Source organism: Rutidosis leptorrhynchoides, chromosome 10, assembly GCF_046630445.1.
Source record: "Rutidosis leptorrhynchoides isolate AG116_Rl617_1_P2 chromosome 10, CSIRO_AGI_Rlap_v1, whole genome shotgun sequence".
In the NCBI taxonomy this organism is placed as follows: domain Eukaryota; kingdom Viridiplantae; phylum Streptophyta; class Magnoliopsida; order Asterales; family Asteraceae; genus Rutidosis; species Rutidosis leptorrhynchoides.
The window spans coordinates 77222133-77247847 of record NC_092342.1 but is presented as its reverse complement, the minus strand read 5'-3'; positions in this window follow the sequence as shown (position 1 = coordinate 77247847).

Below are 25715 nucleotides of genomic sequence, written 5' to 3'. Positions count from 1 at the left end.
GAACATACCGTCATCATGTACTGTTTACACGACTCTTACATTCTACCCAATTTTCAAACATATTAAGAACATATCATCTTGATAGCTCTATATTTTCGGATATTCTGGTAATTTGCCAAATCAAGATCGTGCCAATATGATTTTCTTCTTGGAACATTAACTATGTTCATCCAAAAATTCATATCTACGAATTCTGGACTATTATCTGCTTGACTTAAGATCGGGAAGAGAAAACGAAAGCATGAAGCTCCGAAATATAATGGAGAATATAAAGCCCGATAACAACCCCGAAATTACAAACCGTGTATATAAATGCGTATAGCAATATAAAGACACGGGAGAATGAAAAACACAATAAACCCAAGGTAATGGTAGAAGAAAATAACTTCCTCCAGTGGTAGATGAAAAAGAAGAATGACAGATATGAAAGTTAAAAGTATATCAAGAATCAATACTGGATGAAGCATATTAACGAATGCTTTAAAGTATGAATTGGGGAGAAAGACTAGAAGGTGTGAGCTGTGGAAATAAAGAAACGAAGGGGGTGAAACTATAGTAAAATATCAGACAGAGAAATCGAGACAGATTATCGCATTTAATCAAAGAAGATCCTGATTTCCTTAATCGTCGAAGAACCAAATCTTATTGCAAAGATTTTCTTTAAATCCCATGAATTCCGGAAATCAATCATAACTACGTCATCGGTTAAAACGAATATACGTTTACTCATTTCACTCTCTTGCGATAGCTTCACTTATACTCTTCGCGTAATCAAATTGTTTTATCTATATTACTCAATGATGATAAAACTCTATTTATCAACTCATATTCGTCATGAAAACATTTTTATAGTTAGCCATGACGACCTCGATCAAATTTCGGGACGAAATTTCTTTAACGGGTAGGTACTGTGACGACCCGAAAATTTCCTACCAAATTTAAACTTAACCTTTATATGTTTCTGACACGATAAGCAGAATTTGTAATGTTGAATCTCAAAAAGTTTAGAACTACATTCATGTAATCAATTACCCTTTGATCGTGTTCGATGATTCACGAACAATTATGTGTATATAGATATGTATATATAATATATAATATTAACTGAAAACATTAACAAAGTATTAGATATATGATACTTTACATAAACATATTTGTTTCGATATATTTATCGACAAAATTAAGAGATAATATCAAATGATTGAATTATCAGATACATTATGATATGATTACGGGCCTATGTTATGAGGTCCACTGTGATTTAAGAAATCTATTTTTTTTGACAACTCATTACTTAACCAGTATGATAAAGATAACGATATTTATATTTTATTTTATTAAATATATATATATATATATATATATATATATATATATATATATATATATATATATATATATATATATATATATATAACGATTTAAATTAATATTATATATATTTTTATATGCGTATTATACGTACATAGTTTTATACTTTTACTATACTTTAACTTTACCTTTACTTTACTTTAACTTTAATAATTCATACTTTAATAATTCACTTTAATAATTCATACTTTAATAATTCACTTTAATAATTCATACTTTAATAATTCACTTTAATAATTCATACTTTAATAATTCACTTTAATAATTCATACTTTAATAATTCACTTTAATAATCCATACTTTAATAATTCATACTTTAATAATTCATACTTTAATAATTCACTTTAATAATTCATACTTTAATAATTCACTTTAATAATTCAAAAATCTATTATAAATAGAATTCAATAGGTTTCATTATTTCATAGAAACTTGAAAATATATTTCTCTAAACTCTCTCAATCGAATTACATATATATATATATTTACTTAGTATTATTTCAAGATATTATTAGTTTACATAAAATACTACGACGGAGTTATATTCAGACGATTTCAAAATAAGTTTTCAAATGGGATAGAGCTAAGGAAATTATGGGTTATAGCTATGAAGGTTATGGGTATTGATCGAGGGTATTGCTCGTGAGGTCAACCCAACGTTTATCATTTTCGTTGCGTCTACGTACTTTCCTGCAATATTGAATCACAATATTGATACGTTCGTGAATCCGAGACAAACACTGCACTTGTTCAGTGCCGTCATATACATAATTGCTACGAAACACAGTATTGTGAGTTTCATTTGCTCCCTTTTTATATATATTTTTGGGCTGAGAATACATGCGCTGATTTATAAATGTTTTACGAAATAGGCACAAGTACTAAAACTAATTCTATGTGGGTTTAAACCAGAAATATACCCTTAGCTTGGTAACATTAAACTACTTGTCTATGTACGGTAGGCGCGAATCCTAAAGATAGATCTATTGGGTCTGACAAACCTCATCCTGACTATGGGATGCTTTAGTACTTCGAGGTTATTTTAAACACACCTGATCTGGTGTACTTCAGAGGGTAAAACATGAATGTTAAGGCTTGTTACCGGGTGCCTACAACTTATAGAATACTTTTAAACACTTGCGAGTGTACGGATATTTATGGAAACTGAAATCTTGTGGTCTATTACTATTACGGAAATGATGGATTATGATAAACTAATGAACTCACCAACCTTTTGGTTGACACTTTAAAGCATGTTTATTCTCTGGTATTAAAGAATACTTCCGCTGTGCATTAGCTCATTTTAAGGATATTACTTGGAGTCATTCAAGACATACTTTGAAAGACGTTGCATTCGAGTCATTGAGTTCATCAAGATTAATATTAAGTCAATTATAGTTGGATGTAATATGAAATGGTATGCATGCCGTCAATTTTTGATGTAAAGAAAGTTTGTCTTTTAAAAATGAATGCAATGTTTGTAAAACGTATCATATAGAGGTCAAATACCTCGCGATGTAATCAACTATTGTGAATCGTTTATAATGTATATGAACGGGTCCTTTCAATAGTTACTATTGTTTTCTTGACGGTTTCTCCGGATATTTTCAAATTCCAATAGCACCCGAGGACCAACAAAAAACCACATTCACGTGCTCTTATGGTACTTTTGCTTACAAAGGCATGCCATTTGGACTTTGCAACACCCCTGCAACCTTTCAAAGGTGCATGATGGCGATTTTTCACGACATGATAGAAGAATGCATGGAAGTTTTCATGGTTGACTTTTCAGTCTTCGGTGATACATTTGAATCATGTCTAGTTAATCTTGAACGAATGTTTATTAGATGCAAACAATCAAATCTAGTTCTTAATTGGGAGAAATGCCATTTCATGGTTAAAGAAGGCATCGTTCTTGGTCATAAAATTTCAAAGGAAGGAATTGAAATGGACAGAGCTAAAGTAGATGTAATTGCTAAACTTCCACATCCCACCAATGTTAGAGGAGTTAGGAGTTTTCTAGGGCATGCCAGTTTTTACCGACGTTTCATAAAAGATTTTTCTAAAATTGCCACTCGTATGAATAAACTGCTTGAAAAGGATGCTCCATTCATCTTTTCGGATAAATGCATCAAATCTATTAATATTCTTAAAGAAAAACTCACTAATGCGCCAATCATGATAACTCCAAATTGGAATCTACCATTTGAACTCATGTGCGATGCAAGTTATTTTGCAATGGGTGCCGTTTTAGGACAAAGGATTGAAAAAAAATTTCAACCTATTTATTACGCTAGTAAGACATTACAAGGAGCACAAAGAATTACACAACTACTGAAAAAGAACTCCTTGCTATTGTCTTTGCTTTTGATAAATTTCGTTCATATCTAGTTCTAGCAAAAACGGTGGTCTATACCGACCATTCTGCTCTTAGATACCTATTTTCGAAACAAGATACCAAACCACGATTAATCCGTTGGATCTTACTCTTACAAGAATTCGATATTGAAATCCGAGACAAAAAGGGAGCAGAAAATCTCGCAGCTGATCATCTTTCTCGTCTTGAAAATCCTGAATTAGAAGTTCTAAATGAATCGGCTATACAAGATAACTTTCCTGATGAATATCTTTTGAAGATCGATTATAATGAAATTCCATGGTTTGTAGACTATGCAAACTACTTAGTATGTGGATTCCTTGAAAAAGGGTTGTCGTACCAAAAATGAAAGAAATTCTTTAGTGATATAAAACACTATTTCTGGGAAGATCCACATTTGTTTAAAAGTTGTCCAGATGGAATAATACGCCGATGCGTATTCGGAGATGAAGCTAGTCAAATCTTAACCCATTGTCACACATGACCAACAGGAGGGCATTATGGGCCTCAACTCACAGCAAGAAAAGTTTATGATGCTGGATTCTACTGGCCTACAATTTTTAAAGACGCACACCTTCTTGGTAAATTCTGTGATGCTTGTCAAAGGGCCGGAAAAATAAGTCAACGTGATGAAATGCCACAAAATGTCATTCAAGTATGTGAAGTATTTGACGTTTGGAGTATTGACTTTATGGGTCCATTTCCAAAATCTCATAATAATCTCTACATTCTCGTTGCCATTGATTATGTATCTAAATGGGCGAAAGCACAAGCTCTCCCAACTAACGATCCACGAGTTGTAGTCAACTTCTTAAAACGTCTTTTTGCAAAGTTTGGAACACCGAAAGCTTTAATAAGTGATCGGGGTACTCATTTTTGTAATAATCAACTTGAGAAAGTTCTCAAAAGATATGGAGTAACTCATAAAATCTCAACCGCTTATCATCCACAAACAAGTGGACAAGTTGAAAATACCAACCGAGCATTAAAACGTATTCTAGAGAAAACCGTAGGATCAAATCCGAAGGAATGGTCCATGAAATTGGAGGATGCACTCTGGACTTTTAGAACAGCCTACAAAACTCCAATTGGAACCACACCTTTTAAACTCGTTTACGGAAAAGCATGTCTCCTTCCAGTAGAAATTGAGCACAAAGCATTTTGGGCTTTGAAGACATGTAATCTTGATTTACATGAAGCTGGACGTCAACGGTTAAGTCAGCTAAACGAATTAGAAGAATTAAGACATGAAGCATATGAAAATTCGTTAATATATAAGGAAAGAACGAAGAAATGACATGATAAAAGAATCAGAAGTTCAAAATAATTTAAAGAAGGAGACAGAGTTAATCTTTTTAATTCAAGATTCAAGCTATTTCCTGAAAAATTGAAATCAAGATGGTCTGGACCATTCATAGTCAAAAGAGTTTTCCCATACGGAACAATAGAGTTAATAAATTCAAATGGGATTGAATTTAAAGTTAATGGTCACAGAGTTAAATATTACACACATGATCCAATGGAAGTTGACAACGAAGTTAATTACAATTTCGACACCAAATCTAACTAAGTGTGGGGAGAATCAAGTCTTTTAAGGATAATATTTATTTCTGTTAGAGTTAGATATTCTGTTTTCGTGTAGTTTTAGAAAATGGAATCCGCATGGTCTTTCCCTAGCAGACCCTAAGAACTAGTCTTCTTCCCCCATTCTGAATTTTCATTTCTTTTAGGTTTTACGAGATGAAGAATTCCTTTGATCTGAACCATGGTCTACTACTACACATCTTCCCGAGTGAACTGGTATCATTCGTAAGAGGAAAAATGGACGAAGTGAGGAAAGAACTCAGGAAAGATCATCATAAGACACATTTTGGTAAAGGAAAATCAAAATCCGTAACAAAAAGAAGAGCACGACACCTTGAAAGATGTTATAAATGCAAAAAATGGTCACATGAAGGTAAATGTTCGAACAATCAAACATATTCAAATACCGAATTTGTTACTCTATGCAGAGAAGGACCATTCATATGTTTAGAAGAAAAGTTATTGAAGAATCGAGGTTACGCTTATGTAGCTATGGAAAACCAAATCACACGACTCTCCTATGAGTCGGCTAAAGCAGGTATCTGAGAATTCTATCTCACAGGTAAGTGTGTACAGTTTTTATTTATTTTTATTTATTGCTTTTAACCTTTTGATAATAAACGCTGAATCGTTCACTATAAAGTATTAAATTGAAATTAATATTCAATAAAATTAGGTATGCGAAACCAAAATTATTGATATCATACAAAAATTTATTACATCACTGCGAAATTTACCGTTTATTCTTAAGGTATAAATATCTTTAATCAATCAACCCAAAATATTTCAAAAATTCGTCAGGAGTAAAACTAGGTTATGGAACCGAAATTACTTTACCCAAAAGAGGGGCGCATATTTTTGATAATATTTGATTGATTAAAGTGGGATAAAAGACCAAAAAGATTTTTAATTTTAATTTTTACCTTTTTTTTAAAATTAATATATAAATATTAAATTATTATGGTAAATATTTTTAAAATCAATATATTTAAGTTTTTAAATATTTTAAAAATTAATATTTTTAATATAAGTTTGTAAAATTAATGTTAATAATATTTATATGAATTTTTAATTTTATGCATTTTAATTTTAAGTTTGGTATGAATTTAAAAACAAAAATTTACTTTATTTCATTAAGTTAAAAATTTGATATCTAAAATTCGTCATGAGTTGAAGACTAGGTCGTTGAACCGAAATTGCTTTACCCGAGGGCGGGACGAGAAATTTTAGTATCATTATTTTTCATCTTATTGAATTAAAGTATGCCAAAAACATTTAAAAAACCCAAAAATCTTTGCTTTTAAAACAAACGCTTTAAAATGACAAATTTTAAAATTTTGTCGAGAGACGGACTAGGACAACGATCTGAAACGCCCTTATTCTTAAAAGAAACAAATTTTTAAAATTTATTAATTTATGTTTTATTAGTTAAAAGTTTTTGTATAAAAAAAAAAAATCCGCACTCGCGGTACTTAATAAGGAACCACATTCGCACTCGCGGAGGTTGAAAAACTCAGAAGGATTAACTGGTCGAACAGACCAGTCCCCAACACACCCACACCCATATTTTCTTCAAAAAAACACACAAAACGCTCTTAAATTCGAAATTTTTCAACGTTAAACATCAAATTTTTTGCTAAAATCATGTTGAGAAGAATCCTACCAAGAAGTTTCTCAAGGAGATCGGTAATTTCTACATCTAAACACTCTTTAATTTGGATTTTTAGTGTTCTTGAATAAATTTATACCTAATTTAATTTTGATGATTTATAGTTTAATTATGCTCAAATTGTTTGTGTATTATGCTTGTATAACCTAGATTGATGCTATTTAACATGATTAGAAGCCTTAAACTTCAAATTTTGAGTAATCTAGGGTTTGTGTTCTTGAGCAAAATTGGGGCTTTTTGATATAAACAAGTTATGGCCGAATTTTGTTATTAGTTTATACTAAATTGAGTAGTGTAACATGTTTAGGTTGCTAAATGATCAAAACTTTGATCCTAAACATGATTTTTAAGTATTAAAGTAGACTTTTTGAGTCAAAAATGCATGAACTCAATTTAATTGATATGAATGCCATTTGAAACTTTTTTAATTGCTAGTAATGATTATTTTGACATGTTATTTGAGATAAAAGCTAAAAAACATTGTATACATTTTAATATATGTTTATTTGTAAAAGTGTAGAATTGTTAATATTGTGAAAATGCGTATAAAGTTTAATATGGATTAAACATGTCATTATAATTGTTTTGATTTATGATTTTGCTAATACTAATGCATATTTGGATGCACAAAAATTGTGTTTAATGTGTTTTGCAGACTGAAAGGGGTGAATCTTCATCCGCATCTCAGGCTCACAATGCTCCTCCTGAGAATGCAGAAGAACATGAGATTAACTACCAATATAGACAAAATCTACCGCATCAATTCATTTCATATTCAAATATAGAATTGGCAGATTTACATCCTAATTTAAGGTTTGACCGACATTGGATAGATTATCCAAAATACTAGAGGAACTTGCACACCCTTCAGTCTAATGTTGTTGAAGTACCCAGAATAATAGATTGGGAACCGTTAGAAACAGTGGGATTGGCCGATTCAATCAGAGAATTACTTACACAAAAGTATGGTAATTCTACTTTTAATGATTGGGAACGTTTGTTTAATATACGTAGGCGTGTATATAGAGAATGGTGTGTGGAATTATTATGTAGTATTGAAATAAATGATCGGGTAGCTACCTTAACCGATTGGAGTTTTATTAAATTTTTATTAGGAGGTGTGATGCGCCATATGTCTCTACTAGACATGGCTCAGGCTTTGTGTATATGTACGCCTGAGGAACTAGCATCTACTGATTGTCAAAGGTTGATAGTTAATGGTAGGAGGGTTGATGAAAATTTTGATATGAATGGAATATGGAGTAGAATGACTAGACATAACCGATTTTGTGGGGGGAATAACTCTTATACTAATATTGATAGAGCTGAGCTAAGAGTAAATCATAGGTTCTTAGCAAACTCGATTACACAGCGAGGTAAGAACAAAGAGAAAATAAATGAGAATGATTTATTTTATCTCATGTGTATTCGAGACCCACAGAGCGCTGTGAGTATACCTTATTGTGTGGGTTATTATTTATTGACTATGGTTAGGAGTATACAGTCTAATGGTATAATAGGAGGTGGTATCTATGTTACTTTAATTGCTGAGTATCTCGGTGTCGATAGAAATCAGGGGGGATTAATAATTGCATCACCAGAACCCCGTGATACAATTGGTTTGAAAGTATATCATGGTGCTAAGGTTTTAAAGAAACGACATAACGCTGCAGCACCATATGACGACCATCATCCGCAGGTCGAAAGAGATCAGCAGCAAGGTAATGCGGGAGGGGGGAATCAGATGACAGAAATGCAAATTTTTATGGCTCAACATGAGTATGAAATGGCTAGACAACGAGCATTTCAAGATTGGCAGTATCATCAAAACCAAATTATAAGTCATTGTGCACACATAAATACAAACTACATTCCTACTCCAATGCCCGTATTTCCTCCCTGGACTATACAGACCCGACCACCGTACCCTACATATAACCCAGCTCAAGCATTCTACAGCACATACGGCTATGAATGGGATCCCTACTGGCACCATCCTCATCAACCCTAATTTTCTTTTATGCCTATTTTTATTTATTGGGTAACTTATAATTTTATACTTTTAATATTTCTTTTGATACTATAATAGTTTTTATAATTTTCTAACTTTTTTTATTAGATTTTTAATAATTTTTGAATGTGGGGTAATATACCCAACTTCAAAAATATGTATATATATGTTTGTAGTTTATCTCATGTACAAAACAGCGTAAAACGGCGCATTTTCAAAGACTGACATTAAGTTCAGCAAAAGCAACTAATTTTGACGACAAGATGCAAAATATATGTGAAATAACAACTGCAGAAATAAACAAATGATGTGCACCATTTATCATTCAATAAACAAACACCAATATGTTTGGAAACTTTGGTAAAATTTAATCATTTTTCTACGCTAATCACCCTCAATAATTTAAATTGTACTGATTTCTTACAAATGAGGGCATTGCAAGATCTTAAGTGTGGGAAGGGGTTAAATTCTTTCGGATTTTTAAAATCTTTGACTTATACACTTGGTTACCATTAAAAATACTAATAATGCAGTAGTTGTATTAGAATCTAGTACTCTCTGATAATAAAGAACAGCCATAGTCTTATATACTGACTACCCAATTCTAGTAAAATTTTTCAAAATTTTCAACTAAATGAACTCAAAATTATGTTTATACATATTTATGAACGATAAAACTAGGTGTTGACACCGAAATTATTGTTACCTCGGAAAGGACATAAATTGAGAAACAACTCAAAACGCTTGAATTTATTTAAAATGGAATAGAGGAAAATAAAAAGGCAAAGAAAGGAAAATAAAAGCCAAGTGTGGAAAAAATTTACCAAGTTATTTAGAACATATATCACATATTTTTGTACAAATAATTGAAGATACTTTTGTTTTGGACAATTTTATTAGTTTTACCTGATTTCTTATAATATATTTGAAAGAAATGTGCCACTTGATTTAAAAGGAAGTAAAGTCTTCCGAGAAAAAGACATGCGCTTCTTGATTTAGGTCAGGAAGTTGTCGTCCAGACCAGTTGTAGAGTCTACGAAAAACCTTGAAAAGTTTTCTCGAAAATCAGGTGGAAATCCACGGACTTCAGCATCAAACAGGGTCGCCAAGTGGTCAGACTTATCCTAACCATGAGAGGATCTGTCTCGTACAATGGGGGGTACCATGCAAATTAGCTTATAAGACTAATGAATCAGATCCCCAGAAAGGATAATCTCCTTAAAGATCAAAAATCAGCTTTTAAGACTGATATTACTCAATCCTTGAGATTGACCTTAAAGATTGAGAATTCAAACTCATGGAATTCGATGATATCTAAACTCGAGTTTGAACGAGAAAATATTTTGATCAAAATTACAAACCGATTTGTTTTCTGAAAACCCATTTTAATGCGTTCATTACCATTGAACGTAAAATCCTAAGAATTCACCGGAATTCATTAGGTCACCTGAACCAAATCGGGTGTCAACCGTAAGAATGGTGGTTGCATAGCATGGTTAAAGACAGGACCTTGTGCCAGACCGAATAACTATAGGGTGATCTTTACTATTGCTCCTACAAAGGATAGTAATTGCATCTGACACGATATAGACCATAATCAAAAGCATGTCACGGGACATTGCCTCGACAGTTGCTTGTTCAACGATTTCCTTTACAACCGGACGGTAGTTTACCAAAAGGTAATATACGAAGCAAGTATACTCGACGTGTTGCTTTCCCAATACAAGGTTAGCAAGTGGGTGACACAAAACCGCAAGTTTTAAGCTAAAATTTTCAAATCTGAAACCCACAAAACCCACAAAAAAAATTTCGCAAACACCGGTGAAGGGTTATTCCGGAAAACTTATCTAGGGTAAAAACTAGATTGAATTTTCAAAAGATCAAATGTTTTCATAAAGATCCAATTTCCTAAAGGATCTAAATTTTCATAGTCATGTGGGACTGTAAACCACAACGTTACTATCACTGTTCATATCGCCAAATTGAAATCACTGATGTACAAAGTGTGAAGAATAAAGAAGTAATTCTTTTATTTTTATTTCAAGACTATATTGCTTGAGGACAAGCAACGCTCAAGTGTGGGAATATTTGATAATGCTAAAAACGAACATATATTTCATAGCATTATCCCTCAAGAAAGACAAGCTTTTAGTTGTAATTGTTCTATTTACAAGTAATATTCGTTTAAATAATAAAAGGTGAAGACCAAATACAGATTCAACGAATTGAAGACGCAAATGACCAAAAAGCTAAAAAGTACAAAGTACAATCCAAGTGGTTCAAGTTATTGATGAGAAATGTCTAAAAATTACAAGAGTACAAGCCGTGAAACATAAAGTACAAGATATTAAATTGTACGAAAAGGCGTTCGAAAATCCAGAACCGAGACATGAAGCAACTTTCAGCGCGCGACGCAACGGACCAAAAATTACAAGTCAACTATGCACAAGAATATAATATTATATATAATTAATTATATATATATATATATTATATATTATTTTAATCAAAGCAGCCCATGTTAAATTCATTTGGTGAGCTGGATTCCAGACCTCCGCACTCGCGGAGGTGTAAAGCATAAAAGCTCAGCGCTCGCGGAGCTCTACAGTGAAACGTGGGCCTATAAAATGCCGCGCATTCTGATCGATTTTATTCACTCCTTTTTCAATCTCTCTCTCACGATATATATATATATATATATATATATATATATATATATATATATATATATATATATATATATATATATATATATATATATATATATATATATATATATATATATATATATATATATATATAAGGTTATAGTGGCGAATGTTGTAAGTGTGTAAGTCGAAATTCTGTCCGTGTAACGCTACGCTATTAATACTCATTGTAAGTTATGTTCAACCTTTTTAAATTAATGTCTCGTAGCTAAGTTATTATTATGTTTATTTAAATTGAAGTAATCGTGATGTTGGGCTAAATATTAAAGACGGGGTGATTGGGCTTTGGACCATTATTGGGGTTTGGACAAAAGAACGACACTTGTAGAAATTGGACTATAGACTATTAATAGGCTTTATATTTGTTTAACTGAATGATAGTTCGTTAATTTAATATAAAGATTTACAATTGGACGTAATTATAAATAACCACATACACTAGATCGGACACGATGGGCGGGATATTTATAAGTACTAATAATCATTCATTTGACCGGACACGGGAATGGATTAATATTCAATGGACTCATTAAAACAAGGGTGGATTACATGCAAGGACACTTGGTGTAATTGATAATAAAGTATTAAAACCTTATTACAGTTTAAGTCCCCAATCAGTTGGAATATCTGACTTCGGATATAAGGATAATTTGACGAGGACACTCGCACTTTATATTTATGACTGATGGACTGTTATGGACAAAAACCGTATGGACATATTGAATAATCCAGGACAAAGGACAATTAACCCATGGTAATAAATTAAAATCAACACGTCAAACATCATGATTACGGAAGTTTAAATAAGCATAATTCCTTTATTTCATATTTCATCGCATTTTTTTTACTGTCATTTTATTTATTGCATTTTTATCTCACTTTTTAATTATCGCAATTTTATTTACCGTTATTTTATTTATCGCACTTTAATTTATCGCATTCTAATTATCGTCATTTACTTTAAGCTTTAAATTAAGTTATATTTATTTTTAATACTTTACATTTAAGTTTTAAAATCGACAAACCGGTCATTAAACGGTAAAACCCTCTTTTTATAATAATAATACTACTTGTATATATATTTATATACAAATTTAGTTTTAAAAATATAGCGTTAAACTTGGCTAGTTCCCTGTGGACGAACCGGACTTACTAAAAACTACACTACTGTACTATTTGGTACACTGCCTATAAGTATTGTAGCAAGGTTTAGGTATATCCACTCTATAAATAAATAAATAACTTGTGTAAAATTATATCGTATTTAATAGTATTTCGTAACAAAAATATAACTATTTCGTATACACCTCTGCGCACATCACGGTTCCTGTATGCTATTGCCTGTAGTTAGTTGCACTCACTTAGCTTCATGCTAATCCCCCACATCTTCCCTGCAGGTTATGGATTTGTTGTATGCTAGTTATCAGGGCGAAGATGGGATGTTGGAAGATATGTTTGACAAAGCCGAAAACTCTGATGTCGCATCTTTTCTATTAAAGTTGTATTTACATTTTAATATAACACCTGGTCGTTTATTTATTAACGAGTTTATCATTAAATGGATTATATATATATATACATGTTTAACTTATGCATTAGTTAAATTGGTCTTCCGCTGTATTAAAAAAAAATCTGGGGTGTTATAAGTTGGTATCAGAGCATAGGTTTGGCAGCCTGCGCACGAAAGTGTCATGTTCCCAAACCGTGTGTCGAGTCAAACATATCTTGGGGGTGGGTTAAGTGAGTGAAGTAGGTATTGATGAGTTAGTTGGCGAAAACTAACATAATATCTACTAAGCTTTTGTGTGTGAGATGTTGTGATAAGATATGTATGAAGATCGATTCCACCCTGCTGGTGCCCCGTTGACCCTTAGTGCTGACAGAACTTTGGTGGATGCATTTTTATGCCGATTTGGATGAAGGATTTGACGAGTATTAGTTGACGTGGCTCCAATGATGAGGATTCAGTTGCAGAGTTAATGAGGGTTAAGGGTGCGGGTGCGATCGAGGTGTTGATAGAAACATAAGATGTCTTCTTATTCATAAAGGTACATTCTCGTTACATTACTGTAACTATTATTATTATTGAACCTGTAGATTATGTTCATGCCTTTGTCAAATTGTGTATTTGTTGTAATGATAATCTGTGATGATTAGTGATTCTAGTTGCGATTGAGTAATTATTTCTGTAAGATAGAAGTAGATGATAGTTGACGGATCTAGTTACGATGATTGTGTCTGGAACTACCCTTGTCACTATCGGGATTTTATTCCCTTAGACTGACTGCTATGTTCTGTGAGACTTTATAGACATGACCTTTGGAATATTGTGTCATGCTGTTGTGAATTGTTGTTATATGGCCTGTTATACTATACGTGAGACTACTGTTGGCCTAGACTGGAAGAATTGAGGTGAATAATTTGTAGTATTAACCAAGACAAATATGAAGTCTTATCTTTACCATTGACTGTTGGGACACGTGTAGTGACCCATAGAGACTGATTAGGGTAGTGACCCCTTGATGATTGGTGAAGGTCCTGCAACCTTTTGTGTAACTATGTGAAGTGTAGATTTCATGCTTGTCGACCGTGATTGAACCAGTAATGACGGACCCTATGATATTGTTGTATGACGGGACTAGTTTTGTTGGACTTAGGTCAAATATAATTCCTTTCCATAGATCGACGGAACACACCTAGTGGTCCGTAAGGATTGGGATAGAGTAGTAGTTTTCTTGTCTTCTAATAGGAGGACCCAGACCCTGTTTGTACTGTCGTATGTATGTGGTTTGCGTGTCATGTATGATGTAGACTTTTGGTTCAGATGTTTGTGATCGTAGTAGGACCTTGAGGATTTGCTTTTCCTACCTTAGACTCATGTGAGTTGGTGGTGACCTTTAAGAAGTATGTTTGAAAGGAGCTTTCCATGTAGTCTTGACTGAAGATAGGAAAATTATGTTTTGTTGTTATGTGAGGATTATTACTAGCCTGGTTGTACCGTTACAGGAATTGACTAGCTATGTAGGACTCGTAGAGTTATCCTGAGAAGTTGTTGACTTTTGTAAATTGATGTGACTCATTAGATGTCAGTATAGGAGACGTTCGTTTAGTGATTTTTTTTTTAAAGTGGAGAAGACTTTAATCGGAATAGGATTTCATTCCAAGCTGAATTGTAAAGAATCTTGACTAGGTCAGGAGACGTGATTAGGATAAGTGATCACATTACTGTTAAGGTAGAATCATTGATTCGATAGTTTGATAGTTCGATAGAGACTAATGTGAATATTTTATCTTTTGAAGATTTGAATGCAAGGTCGAGGACGAACAATAATAGTATTCGCAAATAAGACGAAGTAAGTAGGTATATTTTATTGAATGTTGGATCAGATTTTCAAATGTGGTTGCTAAAGAGGACTTAGCAGAATTAAGATAGAGCTAGAACTGAGTTAGGTGTTTACTTACAAGACTTCTCGCGGTTCTGATAATCTTAGATTGTAAAAATCTATTTTATTGGGGTATAGTGGAAATTTATAACTACCAGTGACTTGAGAAAATATACCGTGTTGTATTGATAAACTCTATTAAGATCGTGTTCTGAAATACTCGAAATGAAAGTGTGATTTAGAATGATGTATTACGTCTGGCCAACGAAAATACATTGTAATAAATCATATAGTAGTTTCGAGAGTCGAAAGAGATGTATCGAGTGTTAGATCGAGTGTTGTTTGACGATGAATGTGATTTTCGATGAACCGTGGACCGAGAGTAGACTTTTCCGACATAGTAAGGTTAGTTGAACAATATCTGGACCTAGGCTATTGATGATCGAATAAGCCTTAGTTTTGAGTTCTGATGAAGTTCGAAGCAAAATTAAGTCGATGCATAGATAGTTTTAGTGGTGTCAAATGCTTGTATTGATATCATTTGACGGACTTAATTGTTAGATGGATGTTTATTGCTTGTGGTAGTGGATATCATTGACTTGAAATCCATGTTCGAATGATTAATGTTGGTTTAATATTACATTTGTAAGTGTTTCTTCTAATGATGATATGAATAAAGTTATGCTTTAAGTGATGAATTTTGGGTAAGTATCAACCTAGATAAGTGATTCATGACGAAACCCTTAAATATCGAACTTGAACTAGGTATTTAATTTCGAGTTCTGGTAGCATTTTAACCAAGTGACTATCTTTCTGATGTAACTATAGCAGTGTTGGGCATGTATATTGATGTTACTTGAGGAAATTAATACTTGGATAATTACTTTCAGAATGTGTGGACGATTATTCTTTACTCAAGATTTGTGATGTAATGATTGAATTGATTTGAAATTGGGTTGGTAATCATTTCTACTATGATTGAGTTGATCAGAATAACGATTTAGTCGTTGAATAATTGGGTGAACATTGAACTAGATAAGCGAATCTCAATAGAATTCTTGAATATCGGGATTGAAACAAGTATTAAATTACGGAATTTGGTAATTTATTGTAATCCGAGTTGATTTGGCTATGTTGTAATGATGAAATTAGCTAAGTTTGTGTATTCTAAGGTAAATGATAGCATTTATTCAGTGTCTTAGAATGAGTTGAATTAGGAAATTCGATGAAGGTGACTAGGGGATAACCTCAAATCATGATTGACAGATATCATGTAGTGGGTCATTAGTAGTGACTCTAGAGTTAGTGTGTAAAACCTAGACATGAGATGGAATTTTCGTGGTATTCCGTAAGATGAATGATAGATCAAGTTTGGAATTCAGACAAAATTATACTTGTTCAGTTATTAGATAGCAGTAGGTTGTCAGCATTGAATTTCTTTAGCTAGTGGTAAAGACTGTTTTCTAGACCAGAATGTGACTTGTTCAGTTTCAGTTATCGTGTAGTGTAAGTAAGTAAGTTTGCAGATCAGCATATAGCGGGTCTTTGACCCTTGGATAGTAGACTAACAGATGGTGTGTTTGGCCTTAGACCGATAAGTTAGCTTTTGACCTACGAGAATGGACGGAGCTTTGTAAGGTGTATGACCGTAGGACATGTTTTGACTTAGATTATGTTGTGGCCATTGTGGTGGTTTGTAATACACATGACCTTTGTTGATTTGATGATGTAGAATTGTGGGCTTAACTGAGTTGTATCTTCATGTGACACGTGGGCAATAGACAGATGACTTAGAATAAACTGAATGGGAAATTTGATGGATCAGTCCGATTCGATGAAATTGACAGTGTATAACCGTTGGTATCTTTAGAAAGTGGGGTGTAGTGACAGTTTGACGTGAAAATTTTCGTGGAAAACCGACGAAATCAGACTGATAGATATAAATTGGAGGACTAAATGATGGATAGTTACATATGATTCGAGAATATGATATGTAAGCGGAAACTTGTTGGGAACCATTTCGTGAAAATCAATTAAGTTGATGATGGGTCTATATAATACTTTTTGGGTTGTCTTGTATTTGAACGAATGTTGATTACTTCTAGTGTTGAATTGAATGATCATTATCCTCTTAGCTTAACGCTAGGATAAAAGATGACGTGCACGACCCTTGTTAAACAGTAGATTGTTGGTACTTGGTTACCCCTTCAAGCGATAATTGTGATGCTATAGACAATTGTGGGATAAATTATCTGAATGTTGTGTTGCGTATTTTGGGTTAGTCATAATAGAAAGGGTTGGCATTGACTTAGTGACGGTGAATTTTTTTTTTAAATTAACAATTTTGTCTTATGGGTTGACAGATGAGAAAACTAATGAACCTTGGTAATGTTTGTTATCTTAGGATGTGTTTTGGTGTAGCTACCGGTGTGATCTATTGTGTGGGTATTTGTTACCTGTGACCCGTGTTGGCTTGACTTAGCAGATTCCGAGGACGGAATCTCTTTATGGGGATAGATTTGTAACACCCTCGAAGCGAGCCTAGCTGTTAGATTACTATTTTTTGCCCTCAGGTTGTGTGGTGTTATTATATTATTTTATTTTAATTTTATATTTATTATTATTTAATGATGTGGATAGGACCAGTTTGTGACAAGGGTCACAGAACAGGTTTGTTTATTTAATTTAGACTCCGTTAGGGCAGTCAAATTAAGTACGAAAGATATCAGATAACTGATAAATACCCGTGTGTTATGGGGTATTGTGTTTAACCTATGCATAAAAGCAAGAAACTACTTCTTCTCTCATTTTCTTGAAGCTTCCAAAATAATACCCCGTACCTAATTGTTTCTCCTTTAAAACCCTAATCATCAAAACTTGTTCTTGAGCTCAAATTGATCTTAGAATCGTGTTCTTTGTTGTCTATTGATTCTAACAAGGTAAGGATCACAAGCTTTCATCCTTTAATCTTTGAGAAAATGGAGTTTTTGTGTTAGTTTTTACAAAGTGTGTAATTTGGGTCAAAATGGTTAGATTTGATGTTGTTTGAGTCCAAATCTTGTGGGTTTATGTTTCTACATGTTTATTGTCCTTGATTTGGTCAGTTTTGAGGTCGTAATCGAGTTCTAGAGCAAGAATTGGTTGAATTTGGGTGAAACCCGTCACTTTGTTCTTCAACTTCTGCAGATAAACACAGTCGGCCGAGTGTCTCCTGACACTCGACCGACCAACTCGACCATCGACCGAGTGTGTTAGACCCACGGCCGAGTGTGTTTGTGAGGGACTATCGACCGAGTGACTAGACACTCGACCAAGTGAGTGTAGATAGTCGGCCAACTGTCTCTGACAGTCGACTGAGTGTCTTTGGCAGTGAAATATTTTACTAAGTATTGATTTTTAGCCGTTATGCTGTTCGTTTGTATATTGATGATCATGATATTATAACTAACTTGTGAGTGTTGTTTTCTGGTGATACAGACGAGGAGAAGACTCGGTGACATTAGACTACCGAATGATGTCAGTATCGGTGAGTGGGACTAACTGGAGAACATAGTATAGAGTAGCATGTTATATTATGATTACCATGCTTGTTAGTTAGTACGTTGTGATGACTGCATGTTAGTTGATACTTGTCTGCTGGATCCCAGTGCGTCCCTATTGTGTGGTGGCCTCGGTAGGAGAGATCAACCTGCAGGTTGGGTTCCTCATGTGGTGGCCTAGACAATCATGGAGTATATATATGTGAATGACGCGTCCGTCGAGTGTGGATTATATATATACAACACGGTGGTGGAGGAACTTCTGGTAAGCCCCAGTCCAATCAGCTGGTGGTTAATGGTTTGGTCGAGCCGCCAGAGTCTCTGTAGACGACACTTGGGTGATGTTTGTGTGTTAATTTTGTGACATGATTAGTATGACGGTTCCTGTATGCTATTGCCTTTAGTTAGTTGCACTCACTTAGCTTCGTGCTAATCCCCCACATCTTCCCTGCAGGTTTTGGATTTGTTGTATGCTAGTTATCAGGGCGAAGATGGGATATTGGAAGATATGTTTGACAAAGCCGGAAACTCTGATGTCGCGTCTTTTCTATTAAAGTTGTATTTACGTTTTAATATAACACCCGGTCGTTTATTTATTAACGTGTTTATCATTAAGTGGATTATATATATATACATGTTTAACTTATGCATTAGTTAAATTGGTCTTCCACTGTATTAAAAAAATAATAATCTGGGGTGTTATATGAGCAGTTGATGGTAATTGGTGAGTGGGTCTATCTCTGGATAGAGTTTAAGAAGCATATCATTCTACTGTGGTTGACTCTTTTACCATGCATAGTGTAGGGATTGCCATGTTAGAATAATATAGTATACCTGATGTTGTGTGTAAATTATGTATACACTGTGTGAATGGCACCAGTCGGGCCTAGGGAGACTGGAGACTCAAGACCGTGCCTAGGAGAGGTTAGAGTCCGTATGAGGTCAACCGTGCCTAGGGGAGGTTGGGTCCATAGGCTACTGATTGTGGAGTATAGTGTGAACGATGCATCCCCTGCATCTGGATAACTATACTGTGAATTGAGTAGCAGGGACTATCGGTAGACTCAAGCCCGATCAGCTGTGAGTCGTGTGCTCGTACAAGCCGCCGATCCTCATATTATCTCAAGTATAACAATTCAACCATAGAATGTAGTTTCAAGTACTTGTGTCTATTTCGTAAAACAGTTATAAAAGCAGCGCATGTATTCTCAGTCCCAAAAATATATATAAAAAGGGAGTAATGAAACTCACGATACGATATTTTGTAGTAAAAATATGCATACGACGATACTGAACAATGCAGGGTTGCCTCGGATTCACGAACCTATATCAATTGTATATCTATTAAAGCATATAATCGTAATCGAACAAAATTATATTTTATTATTATTGATATAATTTTTATTTTATTAACTTATATATTTTTCTTTATTAAATATATTCATTTTGTATATAAAAGTATTAATATTGTTAAGTTATATATGTTAAATATATTTTATATATATCATTCTTTTATTGAAACTAGTAATTGTAATAATACTGAAATAATATTTGAAATGGTAAAAATGATAATATTGATAATACTTAATATTACTTAATAAAAATAATAATATTAATAATCTTATTAGTGATAAATATAATGATGTTAATAATAATAACTATAAAAATATTAGATTTACTGTTAATGATAGTTTTAATAATAAATCTTATAATAATGATAATAATAGTAGTTTTTAAATAAAATGAAAAGTTTAATAATAATGATAATGAAAATAATATTTTTGATAATAATGCCTAATACTTAATAATGATAATGATAATAATAATAATAACAATCTTATTACTAATGAAAATATTAATAATAATACTACTTAGTGATATCACTAGTAAGGATAATAATATTAGTTATACAATAATAATAATAATAATAATCCTAATTGTAATATTTATACTAATATTAACGATAATGATAATACTCTTAAGGTGATCAATGATAATGATACTTCTAATATATTAGGGGTAATAACAATTATCATAATAATAATAACAATAACTAATAATAATAATAATAATAATAATAATAATAATAATAATAATAATAATAATAATAATAGTAATAACAATAATAACAATAATAATAATTATAATACTAGTAATAATCACAATAAGATAAAAAAAAAATGATAAGGAAACTACCTCCCAAAGCTTTTCTAAAAAAAAAATGCCCCGAACCGGGCTCGAACTCAAGACCTCTCGGTTAACACACATGTCCCTAACCATCTGAGTTGCTACATTTTTTCTATTATTATTAGCATTTCAATTATATTTAACTCGAAATTACTGTATCCTTCTTCTTTACCATGTGTTTGATTAACCAGGGAAATTAATAACCACAATCTCTAGTTCCATATTTGAACTTATGATATAAAATTGAAATACAAATAACCAGTGATTGAGTTGTATTAACAGATCAAGAAAAAAATAAATATAAAAGCATAACAGCTCGCTGAAGAAAACGATGGGCTCAAACATCAATTTAAATTTTTAGACTGTTTCAGGTGATGATCTCTACATGAAATTTTTTCTAAATCATACTTCTAAACTTTATCAATCATCAATTTGACTGGAGGTTTCAATACGAATCCGAATTTCACCAAAAATAAAACGTTTGACTTTTGATAATTAAACTTTGACTCAACAATTCGAGCTCGTTTTGAAAAATTGTTATATGAGATTTTGCAGAAAGACTGAGTGAATGATTCCTAACAAGACTGCATTCTTGGATTTTGATAATTGGTTCGTTTTTCAATTTTGGTCAAAAAGAAAACAAGAACAGAGGAACGGCTGAGTTTGTTTATTTTTCTTCAGTTAAATCAATAAATTAAAAATTGAAAGTGGTTACAATTGATAATGAATACGAAGAATGATTCGTTTAACATTGATGTGATCGATTATATAAGGATTGCAATTGTCAATTTCTTCAACAGACAACAAGGACAGCAGAGAAATAAAAAAAAAAAACTGAAATCAATTGTTACCAGATTCGCTTGAGGTTGTTTTGTAGTTCCAATTGTGTCGACAAGAGTACCAATTAAGAACAGAAGAAGGAGAAAAGAATTATAACGATGGTGATGGCTAACAGAATACATCTCTATTCGATTTGTATTTATCTGGTAATTTTTGTTTATCTGATTCAGTAATAATAATTTACATATATAAATATAAATACTGTAAATATTATTACTAATAATAAAAATATTAATAATAATAATAATAGAATTAATAATATTAATAATGATATCAAAATAATATTAATAATAATGATAAAGGTAATAATAGAAGAAATAATGTTAATAATAAAAATGATAACTTTTAGTGATAATAATCATAATAATAACTAAAATTATAATTTTTCTACTAGTTATAATAATAATGATATTAATATAACATATATATTTTAACTTTGTAATTAAATTTAATATATTAATTTTATGTTTTATTAATTATATAATGCTTATTAATTAAATATTATATATTAACATATATTGAATATTATACATTTTTATATATAGTAATATACATGTAATCATCAATTAAGTATAAATTTTGTATATATATATATATATATATATATATATATATATATATATATATATATATATATATATCATTACTTATGTAATATCTAATAATCATAATAATAACTTTTTATTAAATTTTTATTATTTATACATTATATATATATATATATATATATATACATATATAATAATTATACATAGAAATTATATATATTTATATATATAGTTTCATTTTTAGTAACAACTTTTTATCTTGTGTAATATTTTACATAATTAACTCAATTGTTTAAATTGTATTTCATTATTTCAATTTATTATATAAACTTATTTATATATATAAATATATATCTAGTTACAATAATCATTAGTGAATCGTCGGAAATAGTCACAGGGTAATTGCATATATGAAAATAATTCAAAAATTTTGAGACTCAACATTACAGACTTTGCTTATCGTATCAAAACAATATAAGATTTAAGTTTAAATTTGATCGGAAATTTCCGGGTTGTCATAGTACCTACCCGTTAAAGATATTTCGTCCTGAAATTTGAGTGGGATCATCATGGCTGACAATAAGTATGTTTTCATGACTCATATGAGTTGATAGATAGAGTTTTATTACCATTGAGTAATAAGGATAAAATAATTCGATTATTCGAAGAGTACGAATGAAACTATCACAAAAGAGTGAAATGAGTAAATGTAGGTTTGTCTTAACCGATAACGTAGTCACGGTTGATTTTCGGAATTTAAGGGACTTAGAAGAAATCTTCGTAATAAGATTTGATTCTTTGATAAGTAAGGAAAGTAGGATACTCTTTGATTAAATGCGATGATCTGTCTCGATTCCTCTGTCGGATATTTTGCTATAAATCCACTCTCTTCGATTCCTTATTTCCACAACTCACATCTTCTATTCTTTCTCCTCAATTCATACTTTAAAGCATTCGTCAATATGCTCCATCCAGTTCTGGTTCTTGATATACTCCTAACTTTCATATCCGTCATTCCTCTTTTTCATGTACCACCGGAGGATTTTATTTACTTTTACTATTACCTTGGGGTTATAGTGTTTTTAATTCTCCCGTATCTTTACGTTGCAATACGTATTGATATACACGGTTTGTGATTTATGTGTTGCTGTTGGGCTTTATATCTTCCCTTATATCTTGAAGTTTCATGCTTTTGTATTCTTCCCGACTTAAAGTAAACTGATTTGGACGTCTCTGTTTCGTAGATTAAATTCTTGAATTTTGAATGATCATGGCTAACGTCCTAAGAAAGAACTGGTAATAGCATGATCTGACTTGTTAAATTACCAGAGAATTCGGAGAAGATAGAACTATCAAGAAATTATGTTCTTGATATGTTTGGAGATTAGGTAGAATGTAAGAGTCGTGTAACATGGCACCTAATGACGTTATGGTCTGTAAATCATCAAGTTCCATTAGAAACTCAGCATGACTTACTGTAATATAATCACGTTGATCAAGTGTTATTATATTATACTAACTCATGCTTCAGTTCCCAACACTACTTCAAAAACATTCATATTTTAAATTCGAATTTTTCAGAATTTAGAAACTAAAATAGTTTCCTTTCTGATGTAACACTGTTATTGCGAAGAGTTAAAGGATTTCATATAGGAATAGTTATGAAAATATCTTCAGAAATATCGAGGATATTTATAATGAAAGATATGATGATATCTTAGAATATCTAAGATCAGAGGATGATGAAGAATATTGATCGCAAGGGTTTAGAGTAAGGAGCAAGATATTTGTTAAAGACTTCAGCAGACACTGAATCATTTGGATTCTTTGAAGGCAGGTTTAGCCTTTGTGATTTGTCTACAGCCCCCTTCATGATTTGCTCAATCCGTTTCTCAGTTCCAACACTTCTGAGCTTTGGCAACATACTATTCTTTATCATCAAAATTTTTGGCTGTTAAGATCGTTTACAGTTTTTGCTACTTAAATCAGCTTTTTCAACATTACGAGTATTGATTCGCAGACTGGGTGCTTTTCAGAATTTCAGAATTGAAGATCATAAATCTAGGTAATGAATGTTATATGGATACATATAACTGTTGATGTAGAAACGCTGCGAGATTCAAAATACTGATTGCTGATTCTCAGTAATTGATATGGAAATTCTCGTTACAAGATGCGGATGAGTATATGATAGGATTTCAATGAATATTATGATTTTTCGGAAAGTCAATGATTGATGAAGTTGCTGGTAAGTTTACTGTTAATGTGGTGGGATATAAACGGTTCTCCGGTAACGATGATGAAAGGGCAAACTTATAAATCAAGGTTATAATAAGGCTAATCCGATTAAAAGTCGAATTTGATTTGCTGGAGCTGTGACAAAATTGGCTAATTTGGAAAGGGTTTGCAAAGTTATTTTCGATAATAACAACGCCAAAAGAGCTAGCACAGATACGTGTTAAACGTTTACTCAGGTTTCGAGTGTTTTCAGGTGTATAACTATATGCATAAATCTTTTCTTCCGTAGATGAGATGCGATTGGTTCATCCTCTCGATTGAGGTGTTTTCAAGAATCATGAAAGGTTTAAACACAGATTGTAATCTTCAAGATACAAACGAGGTTTAAGATGAAATCAAGTGGCAAACTTGAAGAAATGTTTAGTTTCATATGTTATAATCAGTATTTTAATTCATTTTAATTGTCCAATGTTAGTAGTCCACAGTTAGCAGTTCAATGATTCATATATATAGTTTAATATATAATATTCGAATTAATTAATACGTATCGTGACCCATTGTATACATGTCTCAGACTCGATCACAACTCAAAGTATATATATTATTTTAGAATCAACCTCGACCCTGTATAGCTAACTCGAGCATTACAGCATATAGAGTGTCTATGGTTATTCCAAATAATATATATAGATGACGTCGATATGATATGTCAAAATATTGTATACGTGTCCTAATATTTAAAATGCGTAAGTAACAGTATTTAAATGACGATAAATAAAGTGCGTAAAATAAATAACAGGAATTAAATGACGATAAATAAAATTGCGAGAATTAAAATTGCGATAAATAAATTGCGATAAATAAAATGTAATAAGGAATTAACAGTTAGCTAGGAACAGCTAGCTAGGATTTTGTTAGCGTGGATTCTTAACAGAATTTCTCATAGTTAATTTGTTTGTTTCTAACAAATTTTATTTTTGTCCAATGTTTTATTCATTATGCCACTTGTTGGATTCTGATAAGTCAAAATCCAAATATGAAATTGAATGAAAATGGTTATTCTGTGGTGAACGGATTCGTATATCTGTGGATGTAAGTAGGATAGTAAATGACTGTTGAATCAGATTCGAAGAATGTTCAGTGTAACTTATTAATGTGAAATCTAAATACTCCTCGGGTATTACCTACCCGTTAAATATTTTCACCATTAGCAGTTTCTACAAAAGAATTTTTAATTACAATCTTTATGAAAACATATAT